General features: G+C 36.0%; 1 long non-coding RNA gene across 1 annotated transcript in view; it reads right to left on the bottom strand.

The window, feature by feature from the left end:
• LOC105541982 overlaps positions 1 to 10,613 on the bottom strand; it is a 25,488-nt gene extending 14,875 nt beyond the window's left edge. Inside the window, exon 1 of the long non-coding RNA XR_001006405.1 lies at positions 10,502 to 10,613. This is a non-coding gene — a long non-coding RNA (uncharacterized LOC105541982). The remainder of the gene's footprint in view (positions 1 to 10,501) is intronic.
• Between the last annotated feature and the right edge of the window lie 1,066 nt (positions 10,614 to 11,679).

Here is an 11,679-nt window from a genome sequence, read left to right as displayed (position 1 = left end):
AAAACAAAAAACATTTACTGAACAAATTTATCAATTAGTGTTTTTTGAGTCAGAAACTGAAGAATTTAAAAAGAATGATAATATATAGTCATTGCCTTCAAGTAGTTTAGAGACATAGGTAACATAATACAGATGAAAAGATTATATAACAAGGAAAGACTATTCATGACAAATGAGTGTTAGTGAGCTAAGCAGTAAGTTTGAGAGGCAAAAACAGCACAGAAGGCTGGTGTTCCGGAAGAACAAACAGGAAGAAAGATCTGATTTGGATCCTAGAGGATGAATGCAATTTTGGGGGTCTATAAAAGTAGGAGGAGTGTTTCAAGCTGGAACAATAATCTTAGAAAAGGAATTAAGGGAGCAAGCTGAGCAAAGTGAATAGAAGCAGAGAGGTCATGGAAGAGAGAACTACAGATTAATGCAATTATGATCATCTTCCCAAGAATTTAAAATTTGAACATATGCCGTCTGAACAGGCTTCAATCTGCATCTCTGGTCTCAGGGAAAGAAAATATAAATATGCTAATGATCCTGTTTAATTCTGGTCTATTTACGTGAAGTTTTGACAATTCTGATAGGGCATGCTTTTCTCCAGTAGTAAAGTAACTAGACAGGTTTACCACGGTCCCTAGTTCATAGATCTTTTGTTTCTTCCTTCACCCAATGTATCTTTCAGATGAGTCAGTGGTTGCTGAGTATATCGCCCCCTGCAGCACAGGTAAGAGGTCACAGTTTATGACCAGTACTAAATGGCATTAACCCATCCTCCAAGAGCCCCTACATTTTAAATTCTCTACAGTGCTTTTCCTACATCTGAGACAATCCACATGGCGTGTCCTCACACCAAGACGAAACTGCGGCGTAGCAAGCCTATTCTGTAGTGGACCCTCCAATTTCAGATATTCACTCCCAGAAAAGTCAATAAGCTTTGTTTATTTGTAGGACAGCTATCTCTAAAAGCAACATTTCACTTCACAGCTAACTGGGCTTCCTTCAACACAATGGTCAACTAATCACACCCCTCAAACCAAATCTAGCCTTACACTTAATTTTGTAAATGAAGCTTTATTGGCACATAGCCACACTTATTATTAATATTGTCTATGGCTGCCTTTGTGTGCTGATTAGTCATGACAGACCACATGACATATAAACCTAAAATAATTACCATCTGGCCTTTCACAGACAAAGTTTGCTGACCCTGAGTAAACGCACTCTGTTGCCCACACTCAACTGAATGCTCCTCAGGAAACCCTACAACCTTCTTACGTTTTTCTTTTCTCCATAGATACAGAGCTTGGAAATGTTTGAGGACCATACAGGCTGTATATTTTGCTGGATTCTCTGTCCTATATATTTACTTAGAAGGAATGGCGCTATTTGTCTCTATAAAATAGACACTAAAAAGGTTTGCTGAATAAATATGTATTTCTGGTCAAGCTATCATTTGGTGCATCAATCATTCTTCAGACATTAATAGCATGTTCACATGATGAGTTATATTATTTCAAATACTATTAAGATTACAGTTGTGTAACATATTTGCTTGTATTCCAAATGTGTATATAAAGTCAAATCAAGGATAATTTTAAATAAAGTTCTAAGAAACATTAGAAAAAAAATGTTCTAGGAAGATTTTACTTAGAAGCTAAAGGCAAAAGTATGTAGTACTGATTAATAATTAGGAAGGCATAAATATTTCTTGAGAAAGAATATCCTAAGCAAAAGCATCAAAAGTTGATTTGACCGGAGGCAAAAATGATTGGAGTAAATGGAGAATATGTTGGAAAGAGGCAGTATTGTACAGTGGTTAAATTTTAGACAGTAGAGCCAAACTGCCTAGGTTTAAATCTTGATTCCATCCCTGCCTCACCAACTAAGTCACTAGGGCAGTTATTTATTTATTTATTTATTTATTTATTTATTTATTTTCCACTATCCCTTCCCCCGGTGAGGGTTTCTTTCTTTTTTTTCTTCAACTTTTATTTTCAGTTCCGAGATACATGTGCAGAATGTGCAAGTTTGTTACATAGGTAAACATGTGCTATAATGGTTTGCTGCACAGGTCAACCCATCACCTAGGTATTAAGCCTGACATCCATTTGCTATTCTTCCTGATGCTCTCCCTCCCCAAACTCTCCCTTACAGGCGGCAATGTGTGTTGTTCCCCATCATGTGTCCCTGTGTTCTCATTGTTCAGCTCCCACTTATAAGTGACAGCATGCGACTTTTGGTTTTCTGTTCCTGCGTTAGTCTGCTGAGGATAATGGCTTCCAATTCCATCCATGTCCCTGCAAAGGACATGATTTCATTCCTTTTTATTGCTGCATAATATCCCATGGTGTATATGTACCATGTTTTCTTTATATAGTCTATCATTGATGGGCATTTGGGTTGATTCCATGTCTTTGCTATTGTGAAGACTGCTGCAATGAACATACATGTGCATGTATGTTTATGTCTTTATAGTAGAATGATTTATATCCTTTTGTGTATATACCCAGTACTGGGATTGCTGGGTCAAATGGTATTTCCACCTCTAGATCTTTGAGAAACTGCCACACATTGTATTCCACAATGGTTGAACTAATTTACACTCCTACCAACAGAGTACAAGCAATCCTTTTTCTCTGCAACTTCACCAGCATGTGTTGTTTCTTGACTTTTTAATAATCACCATTTTGACTGGCATGAGATGGTATCTCATTGTCATTTTGATTTGCATTTCTCTAATGATTAGTGATGTTGAACTCTTTTTCTTATGTTTGTTGGCCACATGAATGTCTTCTTTTGAGTTCATGTCCTTTGTAGGGCAGTTGTTTAACCTCACTGCCTCAGCTTTCTCATTGACAAATGAAAATAACAACAGATTCTATTACTGAAATACCAGGGGTCCGGGTCTAGGTCCTGCTGCTTGCTACACAGAAAGTCAATCACTGAGACAAGTATTGCCAAGAAACAAGGCTTTAATTGGGTCCTGCAGCTGAGGAGATGGGAGTTCAGTACCAAATCCATCTTCCTGACCAACTAAAACCAGGGGTTTATATAGCAGGGAACAAATGTAACAACTTGTAAGAAAATGGGAACTAGGGAGGGACAAGGAAGCAATTATGATGAATGAGGTATCCAATGTCTCATTGTCTGGATGTGGTGATCTGGTGAGTTTCAGTTCTTTTATACTTTCTTTTGAGAAGCCTAAAGTTCCTTTCCTGAGGAAGGAAGTCAGAAAAAACAAATGTAAGTTTCAAGTTTTAAGACCGGAAAGGTCAATTTCTATGTTTATCCAAAATAAAAGTCTATGGGATTATTGAGTCAGTTTCAACTGTAGCTCAAAGTATTATTTATGAGAATGTGCCATCCTCCTGGAAAAGGGAAAAGAGAAATAACTGAATCAAGCAATGACTCAATGCTTCTGCTCAAATGAGTTGTGTGTCAATTTCACTTACATTCTATTGGCTAAAGCAAGTCACATGACCAAGCCTGGCTTTCATGCTTTAATTATAAGATTGATGGTGGAGTGCTGTGACTTTTCTCACAGGCAGGCACACAAGCCACATGACAATGTGAAGAAATACATAATTGTCTTACAGGGACAACAGCAGATAATTAAGAAAAAGCATGAAATTCCACACAGGAGTGAAACATAAATACAACTTAATCTCACAAGCTTTTATTAAATAGTTCCCCCATAGCACACTAACTTGAAAGGATGCCTTTATCCTATACTAAATTCCCACACATTTTGTGGGGTATTTAATGAATTTCTAGTCTGTTTCTTTGCTCTCTCTGTGTATTCATATATTATTTTAATTGTCATAATTGTATATTTTAATATCTCATAGGGATAGTTCATCATTGCTCTTATTTTTCTCAACTACACCTTTATTTTCTCATATGAAATTTAGAATCAACTTTGTTATTTTTTTTTTTAAAAGTTGGAATCTCATCAAATGTGTGCATTCACATAGGGAACATGGTCAGCTTTTCGAGGTTGAGTTCTCTTATCCAAGAACAGGTTGTATTTATTTATTTTTAATTGTCATTTTTCAAGTCTCCTTATGTGTGTTTCAGTATTTTAAAGTTTTTTCTGTATAGGATACATATACATATATAGGATATATATATATATTTAGTTTATTTCTAGGTCTCATATTCTTATTAAAAATGTATATATATTATATTATATAAACTAGTTACATATAAAAAGATTTGCTATGGAATTCTCTTTTATTAAGATATAATTTATATACCATAAAATGCACAAATGTTAATGGCAAAGCTTGATCAATTTTTATTTATGGTCAAATCCTATAGAACATTTTCAGAATCAATCAATCCATTCCACTTGGTTACCTTGCAACCTCAGATCACTGATGAGTACAAGAAAGGTTATAGTTTTGAAATATTATCCCATTTTATTTCTCCTTGTTACAGTGAAAGCAACACTTTATTGCAGCTTTTTATATCCCACATAGAAGCTGAACTCCAAGATCACCATTTTGCAGCTCATAATGAAATAATGGATCTAAGGCTTGCACACCAACAGTTTCTAACATTACAAAAAGTGAAATAGATACTCAGGGGATCTTGATAAATGAATAAAATACTACCTGTGAGGTTACAAAAATGCCAAAAAAAAAAAAAATCAAAGCTAATTCTGCTTAAACCTAGATATATCTATTAATTTTCAGAAAACACAGAGTTCAAAGGAACATGTTAAATTATATAATGGGTATGTAATCTGCAAAATTTGTACATGAAGGAAAACATTGCAAATTCTCCCATAAATACATTATTTCAGAAAGAGAAAGAACTTATAAGTTAAAAAGAGATTTAAAAGACATATTAATCAATCACAAAGTATGAACCTAAATTAGATCTTGATTCAAACAACATAAAAAAATTATGACATTTAATCAGCAATTAGAAATTTGTGGCAGCTAAATATTTGAATACTTATGATATGAAATATTTTTACTAAATGTTTATATACAACAATAATATTATGCTTTTGTTTGAAAAAAAATCCTTATCTTCTAGAAACATATAATCAAATACTTAAGGATATTGCTTCCAAATGATGGTAGGAGAGGTATAGTGGTAGAATGTAGATGGTAATATGGATGGGATGTGGGAAGGGTAAAATTGTACATGGGTTAATGGATATTGAGGATGTGCATTGTGGATATATTTTAGTATTATAGTATTGTATGTCTGGATTCATAATACTGTCTTGTCTAATTTTGTTTTGTTTGAAACTCTTTGTCATATAAACTTTAAAATTAAAAGTGAATAATAATGAAAGTCATAAAACTATTTAGACTGAAAAATAATTAAAACATTAAATGTCAAAATACCTGGATTGGGTCACAGGTGGTGGCTCATGCCTATAATCCCAGCTATGCAGAAAGCTGAGGCAGGAAGATAGCTTGAGCCCAGGAGTTTGAGGTTATAGTGAGCTACAATTATACCACTGCCCTTTAGCCTGGGTGACAGAGCAAGACCCTGTCTCTAAAAAGGAAAAAAAAAAAGAAAGAAAGAAAGAAAAAAAAAAACTGAAGTTGTTTAAAGTAAAACTTAAAATTCAGGGAAGTGCTTGCCATGGGTCTCTCACACAGTTGCAGTCAGATGTTGACTAGGGCTACAGTCCTTTGCAGATTCGACTTGACTAGTGTCCAAGACAGCTCCTCATACAACATGCAGTCAATGCTAGCCAACACCTGGGGATGTCAACAAAGGTGCCTACAAGTGGCCTCTCCTTGTGATTCAGATTCTCACAAAATGGTGACAAGATTCCAAGAGGGTGTGTCTGAAATACAGGCATTGCAGGGGACCAAGGAAGAAATTAAAACACCTCTTAGCCTAACTTTGAAAGTCATGCATTATCACTTCTCTCATATACCTTTTATCTAGTGCAATTCACAGGGCAAGCCCAAATTTAAGGAGAGGAGACTACACAAGGGCATGAATACTATGAGGCATGGTTCAGTGGGGGAACAATTTTCAGCAACTAGATACCATAATCTTCCTCTGGGGCCCCAGTGATTTGCATCTCTCCTGTGTGCAAAATACACTCATGCATAGTCCCTTCCAATATTTGATGTCTCATTACAATACTGCACCATTCTCAAGCTTGAAATCTAGGATCTTATCATCTAAATTATGTCCAAGTATATTTGAGGTCCCTAGAGTTCATCTTCCTTGAGTGCAGTTTCTAATGCACAGTTTCTCTCAATCTGAAGACCTGTAGAATAAAAACACAAGTCATCTGCCACCACACAGCTAGGAGGAGTCACAGGATAACTGTAACAGACATTCCTGCTTAAAAGGGTAGAGAACAGGAGGCACATATGAGTTACTGGTCCATAGCCATTCTGAAACATAGCCAGGCACATGTCACCAGTTCTCTCACCAGGGCTCAGTCCTGCTTCCTCAGAGTAGTTCTCTGCTGGTCTGGGTTTCTTGTACATGCTAGTCAATCCTTTCTTTTTCACAAGAATGGACATGTGTTAGTTGAGAAGGGTTCTCGGCCTTTTGCCTGTCTATAAAGTTTGAGGGCTCTAAAATCTCTTTTCATTTTGAATTGTCTCTATCATTTGAAGTCCAATCTGGCAATATTTCTACTAATACAATTCTCTTAAAAGTTCATGAGTTTCCTATGAACCTCAGTGAGATTTATTCCCTAAGACAAAAGCAACACCTACAAATCTCTCCAACAAAGACCATTCTCTAGCTTAGGCCATGTGTGAGGCTGTTGTGAATAGGATTATTAGGATTTCTGTTGTCTAGCAAATATGGTCTAAAAGACACACCCTTAAATTTCTTAGAAGTCATTTTTTTTTTTAACCTGAGAAAACCTGCTAAACATACCTTACATAGTTCTGAATCTTAATGCAGGATGTTGCAATCAAAATTTTGACTTTATCTTATCCTGAGGTCACATCTGTTGTCCTGCCAAAAACATTTGTAAATAAATATGATAATTTTGCATATGATAAAATTAACATCCCAAAACAATTAGTAGGGTATGGACCTTCAAAAAAAGCAAAAAGAAAAGAATATGTTGGTACAGATAAGTATTCATCTATATAACAATAAAGTGTGATACATTCCTCATGCCCTACAGGAAGATTCAAAATTTACTAAATACTTAAGTGTAAAAAAGGAAGCTATGAAAGTAGAAAACATGAGATTTATAAATTTGGAGTGGGAAAGACCTTTTGAACCAAAATTCAAAATCCAGAAGGCAGCAAATAAAAGACTGATATAGTCAATATATTTAAAGCAAAATCTTTAGTGGAGTAACAAAAAAAAAAAAAAAAAAAAAACAATCAAAAAAACCCACCATACACAATTTCAAAAACGAAGAACAAACTTGGAAACAAAACACCTGCATTTACAAATCACATCACTGGAATGCCTATAAAAGAGAGAGAGAATCTAGAAATTTAGTAAAAGATGTGAACAAGCAGCTCATAAAGAGTCAAAGAAGGGAACATATAAATGGCCCTTAAGTTATGAAGCCATGCTCACCTTTATTTGTCAAAAGAGATACACTAATTAAGGTCAAATTGTGATGTTATTTTTCACATATTTGATTGTCAGAAATCCAAAAATCTGGTGACACCTTGAAGGCAATGCTATTGGTAAGCTCAGCATTCATACATTGCTAGTTCTGAGGAAGGTAGATGTGTACTGCTTCTATGGAGAGTAATATGTCTATGTCAATCAAAATTCAAAAAAATGCACATACTCATTAATTCAGAAATTCCACTTATGCAAAGTTTTTCCATAGACATTCTTGCATACAAATGAAATGCCATATGAACAAAATTGTTCATTTTAGGATTATTTGTTATAGTTGGTCAAGGACTAGCTAAATTATGGTTTATCAAAGCAATAAAATAATATGCAACTGCAAAAAAAGAAAACAGAAATAGAATGAGAAAACTATGGGCTAAAAATTCTTCCATATATAGTTAATTAAAAATAAAACATGTCTAATAATGTATACTGTATGCTGGCCTTTGTATTGAAAAATAAAAATAAATATATATACACATATATACATACATATTGTATTAATTTATATCTAGAAAGAAACTCTTAAAGTATGCAAGAAGTTACTGATGGTTTGGAGTAGAGGGAAGGAGTGAAAATTGGGTCAGTGTAGGAAGGCACAGATATCATATACTTTTCCACATTTTTTTAAATATTATAACATTTTTCTATTTTAAAATTAAACTTAAAAATATCATATAATTATTCTATTTGTGGTAACAGCCACAATGAAACTTATTTGATTTAAATTTTATTTTTTAATTATATAAAGCTGAATGAAAATTTCTGTTTTATATACACACACTCTGAATGATTTATTTCAAGCTTATAGATTAGAATACTCAGATTAAAGCATTATCATAGTTCCATAGATTTATCAAGTCTTTATATATTTTATTATTCTTTACTCCATTAGATACCAGAATATCTTTTAGAATTATTCAATTAATTTCTAGTTATTTTACCAAGAAAACAAAGAATGAGAGACAGTGGGTATAGACAATACGTTTGTAGAGATTTGCTCTAAAAGGGAACAGAAAATTGGGATTGTAGCTCAGGGGAGATATGGATCAAGGCAAGATGCTAGAAACTGCTAACTATCCTCCAGTATATATTCTACCCCATTTTTCTTTTCAGTATCGGAACCTTTTGAGTTTTAGTGCATGACCACTAAGCCACTGAAACAGCATCATTGTCTGCGGTAAACACCCGGGTTCGTCCTCTCCCACCAAAAGGATTAAGGACACAAACACATGTGGGTGTGTTAAAAAGGGGAAAGTTCAATAGGCAGAAGAACAGACGCCTGTCTCTGTTGCAAGAGACAGGTGTCCAAAAAAGGAAGAGTGGTAGACAGCAGCAGATTTTATAGGCAGGCTTGAGGAGGCAGTGTCTGATTTACACAGGGCCCAAAGATTGGTTCGACCAGATGTGATGCTTACATAGTATGTGGGGAAGGCTGGTCGCTCCACCTTAATCTTATTATGCACATAGCCTTTCTACTTGGCCAGTGCCATTTTGTCTCCTCCTTACTGTACACGTAGCTGGCAAAAAGAATGAAAGACAAAGCCACCATTTTGATCATGCCTAGTCACAGGTAGCCTATTGGCATAGCTGCCGGCATTCACCTGTCCAAGATTCCAGCTTGCTTGTCTATGTCTGTAGCTCAATTTTACAGGCTGCTCTTTGTTAGAAAAGGAAATGACTTGGGGACTGCTTTTCATTAAATAGAAAACCTTACTGAGAACCCCCGTAACCTCACTATCCGCATAAGTAATTTCTTCTTAACTCCTATATCACCACAAACCTCATTTCCTCACTTTCCTTACAATTAGTTTTGACCAACAGAGTAGAATAACACCAAGATGTTAGCAGAGGAGATGTGATCAACTTTCAGATCCTCTCTTTAAAGATAAAGCCTCTTGCCCAGAATTGCATACCCACTTCTCCCGCTTCTCTTCCTACCCATCCTATCCTTGCTTCTATCTTGAAAACAGAGCAGCCACTTTGGACCCAGAACCAGAAGTCATGGATTGAGGATGATAAGTGGGCACATTGTTTCCTCAGATTACCTCATTTTCAGAGCTGCCCACCACCTCTAGACTATTTTGTGTAAGCGGAATTAACTTATATCTTATTTAAACTATAAGAAAGATTGTGAAATAATATAATCCATTATACAATGTTCATGTGTGGCTGAAAATGATCCAGTACATATCTTCCTTACACCTTATACAAAAATTAATTCAAGATTGATTAGAGACTTAAATGTTAGACCTAAAACCATAAAAACCCTAGAAGAAAACCTAGGCAATACCATTCAGGACATAGGCACTGTCTCTTATACACATCTAGATGTGTATAAGAGACAGACAGTGTGGTGATTCATACATAATACATGTGGTGATTCACACATGATACTGTATTACTATAATGCTAGTGAGTAAGTCACTTTTAATTCTAGTTAAAAGTTAAAAGACAAAAGTATTAAAAATAACAAGCTAAAATATGTTTTAAAACATAAAATAGATACCAATTTTCACAAAAATAACATAAAGTGTGTAGGGACAGATGATAAAGGGTAAAGTTTTTGTATGTGATTAAACTGAAGTTCTTATCAGCTTAAAACAGACTGTTATAACTACAAGATATTTTGTGTAGACTCCAAGGTAACCCCAAAAAGTTACACAAAAGACAGAAATTTAAAAATCAAAGTATATTGATATGCAAAAAACAATAAAACACAAAGGAGGACAGCAAGAGAGGAAAAGACAGACAAAATAATTACAAGGCTAACATAAAACAACTAACATGGCAATAATAAATCTTTCCCTGTCAACAATTACTTTAAATGCAAATCGAGTAAACCTCCCAGTGAAAACACATAGAGTGGCTGAAAGGATAAAAAAAAGACCCAAATATGTTCTATGTACAAGGTACTTACTTTAGATTTAAGAACACACATAGGCTGAAAGTGAAGGAATGAAAAAGATATCCCATGCAAATGGTAATCACAAGAGAGTAGTTGACAGGGTAGGAGTATCATCATCTTGGACAAGCACTGGCATTTTAAAGTTCCCCTTAATCAAAAACTGCCCCAAAGGGCATCAGCCTAATGGCTAATGTCAGCAAGACCATAAATCACAAATAACGTCTCCGACCAGAAACATTCCAACATGAAAATAAAACCTCCCTGACCAGAGACATGCATGCCTGCCCTGAGATAACCTCCCCTACACCCAGAGAGATGTCAGCCCCAAGATAACCTTACCTCTGACCAGAGACATTCCAACCCCACAATAAACTTCTCCTCCATACAGAAACATTCCAAGTCTGTGATAAGCTCTCTCACCCTAAAACTGTTAAATGCTCTTAGTCTGTAAAAGAGAGTGGTCCTGACCGAAATTGACCAGAAGCCCCTCTCATGTTGATTCTCCAAAATAAACCTGTCTTTGACTGTTAAGCCACTAATCATGTTTCTTTCCTCTTTAACTCTTACATTTGGTGCCAAAACCCAGGATGGGTGTTGTGGGTAGAGGCTCTCTTGCAACCCAGGAAGCAGTGGGCAGTGGCAGCTCGTCCTGCTGGATCCTGAGAGTCTCTGGCCAACCAGCCCGTCTTGCCTCTTACTTCACTTTTCAAGTGATTTACATGAGCAGGACAACTAACCTGAAGGGAACTGTGAGGCTTGAGCTGGGGCTACTCTCCAGTGGGCTCTCAAAACTCTCAGGTCTCAGGAATCCACTTCTGACCATCCACAATGGGTATTTTTTGCTCTCTAGCCCTTGTCCCCTCCTCCTCCTTCCTCCTCCCTCCTCCTCCCTTTCCTCTCCCTCTCTCTCTCTCTCTTCCTCTCTCTCTGTCTCTCTCTCTTTCTCTCTCTCTCTCTCTCTCTTCCTCATGTGGCTCCAGTTCAAGAGGCTCTTTGCCAATTCCAACTGGAACATCCAATATTGGACACTAATCCAGCCAACTGGTAAGATCTGCCTTCCCCTGGCTTTCTCATGGTACCCAGGAAAGTCAGGAATGCCATCCCCATCCTCAGAGGACCAGTGGGACTAGGCTAGAAGAAATCTTGGGGACACCCAGTTTCTTCTCAGCTTAATTGTCCTCTTTAGAAAG

Source organism: Mandrillus leucophaeus, unplaced genomic scaffold, assembly GCF_000951045.1.
Source record: "Mandrillus leucophaeus isolate KB7577 unplaced genomic scaffold, Mleu.le_1.0 Scaffold249, whole genome shotgun sequence".
Taxonomy (NCBI): Eukaryota; Metazoa; Chordata; class Mammalia; order Primates; family Cercopithecidae; genus Mandrillus; species Mandrillus leucophaeus.
Note: the sequence above shows the minus strand (reverse complement) of the source record. Positions and strands in the feature narration are given on the sequence as shown.